Raw genomic sequence first — 6,000 nt, 5'->3', positions numbered from 1 at the left:
ATTGACATTGATTATCAGCAGGAGGACACCGGAGCGAGTAACCCGGTGATTGAAGAGGTAACTATACTTTCCTCCGACTCGGACCCCTTGCCAAGGCTGAAAGTCCGAAGAGTAACCCGGAAAGTAAGATTTTCGCATCCTTTAGCTTATCAAGATCCTAAGTTTCTTTTGAAGCAACAGATTCATGAGAGCCGGAGGCAAACCCGGGCCAGCAAGGATGCAGACCTCTCCTCCGGCTTACCCGAAGCATCAAGGAAGCGCCGGACCGAGGTTATCTCCAACTTATATCCTTTTCATCCTTTGGCGGGCATCACTCGCCAACCACTCAATTCTTCTGATTCAAACTATCAGGAAACTTCACCTTCCTCCGGTGACTCCATGCAATCTAACTTGCCGGCTTTCAAGACTGCACCCGGGTAATGATGATCATCTCATTTTGTGCTTATCTTATTTATGTTTTTTGCACTAACCTTTTGACTTTCAGTGCCCAAGCCAGGCTCAGCAAGAAGGCAAAGAAAAGTAAACCGGTCGAAGAGCCGGACTTAACTGAACCCAACACCTCTGCCTCTGAGCCGCCATCTGCACCAGCTCCGGACACCGCCGCTTCAACTGAAGAACAAACCATGGCGGGTTCTGACAACCCGGAGATTCCCAGCTCAGCTCAACTGGCCAATGACCCGGATGTGGTGATTACCCGGACCGAATATGTTGAGCCGGGAAGACCCACTGTGCTGGCCAGATGCTCTACCAAAGAAGAACTACTGGAGCGCCGCAGGGCCAGACTGGAGATCACTGACTATGCTAACTTGAGCATTGGAGACATTGTTTCTGGTTACATTGGTCAAGTGCACAACAGCCGGGACCTGGAGATTGACATGGTAAAGCAGATACAGCAAAAATCTGAGGTACAACTCTCTTGCTTATTCCATAGTTATCCTTACCATGCTAGCCCCCAAGTCTATTACTTATGATAGAATATGTTGTAGACTTAACTGCCGGCTTACCTTCATGAACCGGTACTTATAAATAGAATCTTTCAACATACATTAGCCCCCAAGTGCCAAGTGTCTTTGCTTGCAAAGTGCTTGGGACTTTAATGTTGCATGATAATTACTCAAACTATAACCCGGAATTTGTACAGGCTGCCTGCAAGAAATTTGAATCGGAAATCTCTGAGCTGAAGAACCGCCTGAAGACTCAGGAAACTGAGACCTGGAAGGCCAATGCCAAGTTTGAGTTCAGTGTTGCTGCACAAGAAAAACTGAAGAAAAAATTTGAAACAGAAAAAAAACTTGGGCCAACGGGAAGACTGCCTTGCTCAGCCGGGCCGAACAAGCGGAGGCTGCCCTTACTGAAAGAACCGCTGAACTCTCCGGCTTGAAACACCATGTGTCACAGATGGTCTCCGCAATCTTCGGTAAGTTATTCTGTGAGCTTTTAACAAGTTTACATTCTTCATGGCTCATAAGTCCCATCGTTGCCATCAGCTCACCTGACGTTATTATGCAGGTCCCAGAAGCTCCAATCTGAATCAGAACGTGCTGACCAAGCTGAAGGTGGTTTACACCTTGGTGGAGCAACTCTACACCGGGTCACAATGTGCCTTAGCCGTTGTGGCTCTGTCCAATGAGGTTCCGACTCACCTGGCCGACGTACTCAGGCGGCTCGCCGTTCTTCCTCAACGCTTCCAAGAGCTGAGACGAGCTTCTGCTAGAGCCGGAGCTATAGCTGCTCTGAGCCGGGCCAAAGCTTTTCTCCCGGAGCTAGACCCGGCCGACATCGCTCTTGGATACCCCAGCCTGAAGGAAGACGGTACCCCCTTTGACCAGAAAGACTTTGCCGCCTGTGTGAAGAGCGTGCGCCCGGTGGCCACCTTGATTGGGAATGACACCGACCTTACCAAATATCAACCGGGCTATGACGCGGAGAATTAGAGGATCCCCACTCCACGCTATGAAGCAATCAGTCTGATCCCTCCAACTCGTAAGCATACCTTCGCCCCAGAAATTGACCCGGCCGGGTTAATCGATGACGAGGCTCAATTTGAAGCTTTGAGCGGCATTGACTGGAAATCATCAACCTTCCAGGTCGTGGGAATAGCCGGAGGAGCGGAGAGGGATGAGCCGGGAACTTTAGCCCAACAAGCATCTTGATTTCTTAGGCGGCTCATGGTTACACCTTAAAACAATGGCTCACCTTTTGGACTCAGGGAGTCCTATAATAGAGTAGGATAAAACACTTAATTTTGTCGTGCCATCGTGCATGTGTAGAATGCTTAACTCAGTTGAAGCTGCTCCTTTATATTCCTCCGGGTTATGTTTGTTCTTTTACTTTCCTTTGACGTAAAGAGCTGTCTTTAATTGTCCTGCATAGAAAGCAAATCACAAGTCTTTTAGGCGGCTTACCGCACTGAAAGTCATATATTTTACAAATAACCCGGAATATGAACCAAAGTCATAAAAGACCGGCTCTCAATTATATCCTCGAGGTAACCATAACAGCATACTTGCAAGCCTTCAAGTACACTTCCGGTTTATGTAACCCAAATAATAAGGTTGAAAACTCAACTCCGGTTCACCAGCATCAATAATGCTTATTGTGTGCTGCCAATATTGTTAAACAAAATTAAGCCGGCGGAGTAAGAACCGCCCTTGCGCACTGTTGATATGATCAAAAGAACTTGTTGCACACCAAAAGATCAAAACTTAGGGGCTTCTGATTCGAATACGACCAGAGAACCGTCCCAAAGGGGTTAAGCTAAGATTCGAATGCGATCATATAGCCCCCAGTGGCTTTGGCGTTGCCGATCAAGAGGGTACCGACAGCTATGTTCTCTTCGGTTCGAATACGACCTATGTTTGAACAGGAAGCCCCCAAATGACCTTAAGAGTTGTTTAACGACGCTGATTCGAATACGATCCACGTCGGTTCCCAAAGGGGGTTGAGCTATGATTCAAATATGATCAAGAAAAACTCCCCAATGAGCTCGGCAATTTGCCAATCAAGTGGGTATCGACAGCTATGTTCTCTTTGGTTCGAATACGACCTATGTTTGAACAGGAAGCCCCCAGGTGATCATATTGTTAACGGCTAGATTCGAATACGATCGTAAGCCGGATCCACCTCCAAGTGACCATGTAATGTTGTAATGGAATAACACTTTTGCCTTTGGAGGAGAAAAGGACAGAGGTCCTGCTTTATTATTTATCATAATATATACATGGCTGTAGAAATATGTACATTATGAGAGTCGGTGGCTCAAGTGTAATAAGGCCGAAGCTGAGCTATGTTCCACGGCCGACGGGTCTCTTCCTCCGACTTACGTGAATCTTTATGCTCCCGAACATCGATAAGGTAGTATGACCCGTTGTGCAAGTTCTTGCTGACCACAAAGGGCCCTTCCCAAGGCGGGGATAACTTGTGTGCATCTGTTTGATCTTGGATGAGCCGGAGCACCAGGTCACCTTCCTGGAAGACTCTGGACTTAACCGGCGGCTGTGATAGCGACGCAGGTCTTGTTGGTAAATCGCCGAGCGAGCCGCTGCCACATCACGATGTTCATCCAACAAGTCAAGAGCATCTTGGCGCGCCCGCTCACTATCCGCCTCAACATAAGCCGCCACTCGAGGCGAGTCATGACAGATGTCGCTAGGGAGGACCGCCTCCGCTCCATAAACCATGAAGAAAGGCGTGTAACCCGTAGACCTGTTAGGAGTGGTATTGATGCTCCATAACACGGAGGGTAACTCCTCCACCCAACAACCCGGCGTCCGTTGCAAAGGGACCAAAAGCCGGGGCTTGATGCCTTCAAGATTTCCTGATTAGCTCTCTCAGCTTGACCATTGGATTGAGGGTGAGCCACTGATGAAACATCAAGCCGAATATGCTCTCGTTGACAAAACTCCTCCATGGCGCCTTTGGACAGATTGGTACCATTGTCAGTTATAATGCTATGTGGAAAACCAAAGCGAAATATCACCCTCTTCATGAACTGAACCGCTGTGACCGCGTCACACTTGCTAACTGGCTCTGCCTCAACCCACTTTGTGAACTTGTCAACCGCCACCAAGAGGTGGGTCTTCTTATCCTTGGACCTTTTAAAAGGCCCAACCATATCAAGCCCCCAGACCGCAAATGGCCAAGTAATTGGAATCATCCTCAATTCTTGAGCCGGCACATGAGCCCGTCGCGAGAACCTCTGGCAACCGTCACATTTACTGACCAAATCCTCTACATCAGCATGAGCCATCAGCCAATAGAAACCATGACTAAAAGCCTTGGCCACAAGGAATTTTGAGCCGGCATGATGGCCACAATCCCCCTCGTGAATCTCACGTAAAATTTCTTGACCTTCCTCAGGGGAAACACAACGCTGGAAAGTTCCAGTGACACTGCGACGATGCAGCTCACCATTGATGATTATCATTGACTTAGACCACCGGGTTATTTGTCTGGCCAAAGTTTCATCCTCAGGCAATTCTCCCCGGGTCATGTAAGCCAAGTATGGTACTGTCCAGTCTGGGGTGATGTGGAGAGCCTCCACCAACTATGCCTCCGGGTCAAGGACAGCCAAGTCTTCCTCTGTAGGCAACTTAACGGAAGGGTTATGCAAAATGTCCAAGAAAGTATTAGGCGGCACCGGCTTTCGCTGAGAGCCCAGCCGGCTTAATGCATCAGCCGCCTCGTTCTTCCTGCGATCGATGTGCTCTACTTGGTAACCCTGAAAGTGTCCAGCAATGGCATCAACTTCGCGGCGATAAGCCGCCATGAGAGGGTCCTTGGAATCCCACTTGCCTGACACTTGTTGAGCCACTAAATCTGAGTCGCCAAAGCACCTTACCCGGCTCAAGCTCATCTCCTTAGCCATCCGAAGACCATGGAGCAAGGCCTCGTACTCAGCCGCATTGTTAGTACAGGGAAACATCAACCGTAGCACATAGCAAAACTTGTCACCTCGAGGGGAAGTTAATACAACTCCAGCCCCCGAGCCCTCCAATTGCCTAGACCCGTCGAAGTGAATAGTCCAGTATGTATTATCCGGTTTCTCTTCAGGCACCTGCAGCTCTGTCCAATCGTTGATGAAATCCACCAATGCTTGAGATTTGATAGCAGTGCGTGGCACGTATTTCAGACCATGAGGCCCAAGCTCTATAGCCCACTTAGCCACTCTTCCTGTGGCTTCTCTGTTTTGGATGATATCTCCTAAGGGAGCAGAACTAACCACAGTGATAGGGTGACCCTGGAAATAATGCTTAAGCTTCCGGCTTGCCATGAATACCCCGTAAACAAGCTTCTGCCAATGTGGATACCGTTGTTTGGACTCAATGAGCACTTCACTGACGTAGTAAACCGGCCGCTGAACCGGATACTCCTTACCCTCTTCCTTGCGCTCCACCACCACAGCCACACTGACGGCTCGTGTGTTAGCGGCTACATACAGCAATAAGGGCTCCTTGTCAACAGGAGCAGCAAGAACTGGGGGCTCAGCCAGCTGTCTCTTCAAATCCTCAAAAGCAGCATTAGCAGCATCATTCCAGACAAAGTCATCTGTTTTCTTCATCAACTGGTACAGTGGCATGGCCTTTTCACCCAAACGGCTTATAAACCGGCTCAAAGCAGCGATGCGGCCCGCCAGACGCTGGACGTCGTTTATGCACGCCGGCTTAGCCAGAGAGGTGATTGCCTTGATCTTTTCCGGGTTAGCTTCAATGCCTCTGTGAGAAACCAGAAAACCCAAGAGCTTGCCTGCGGGAACACCAAAAACACACTTGGCCGGGTTAAGCATCATCTTGTAAACCCGGAGATTATCAAAGGTTTCTCTAAGATCATCTACCAGGGTCTCCTTCTCCCTGGATTTAACCACGATATCATCCACATAGGCATGAACATTGCGCCCAATCTGGTTATGAAGACAATTCTGCACACAACGCTGGTAAGTCGCCTGTGCACTCTTGAGCCCAAAAGGCATAGACACATAACAGAAGGCTCCAAGGGAGTGAT

This window comes from Triticum aestivum, chromosome 4D, assembly GCF_018294505.1.
Source record: "Triticum aestivum cultivar Chinese Spring chromosome 4D, IWGSC CS RefSeq v2.1, whole genome shotgun sequence".
Lineage (NCBI taxonomy): Eukaryota > Viridiplantae > Streptophyta > Magnoliopsida > Poales > Poaceae > Triticum > Triticum aestivum.
This window is presented reverse-complemented; position numbering follows the sequence as displayed.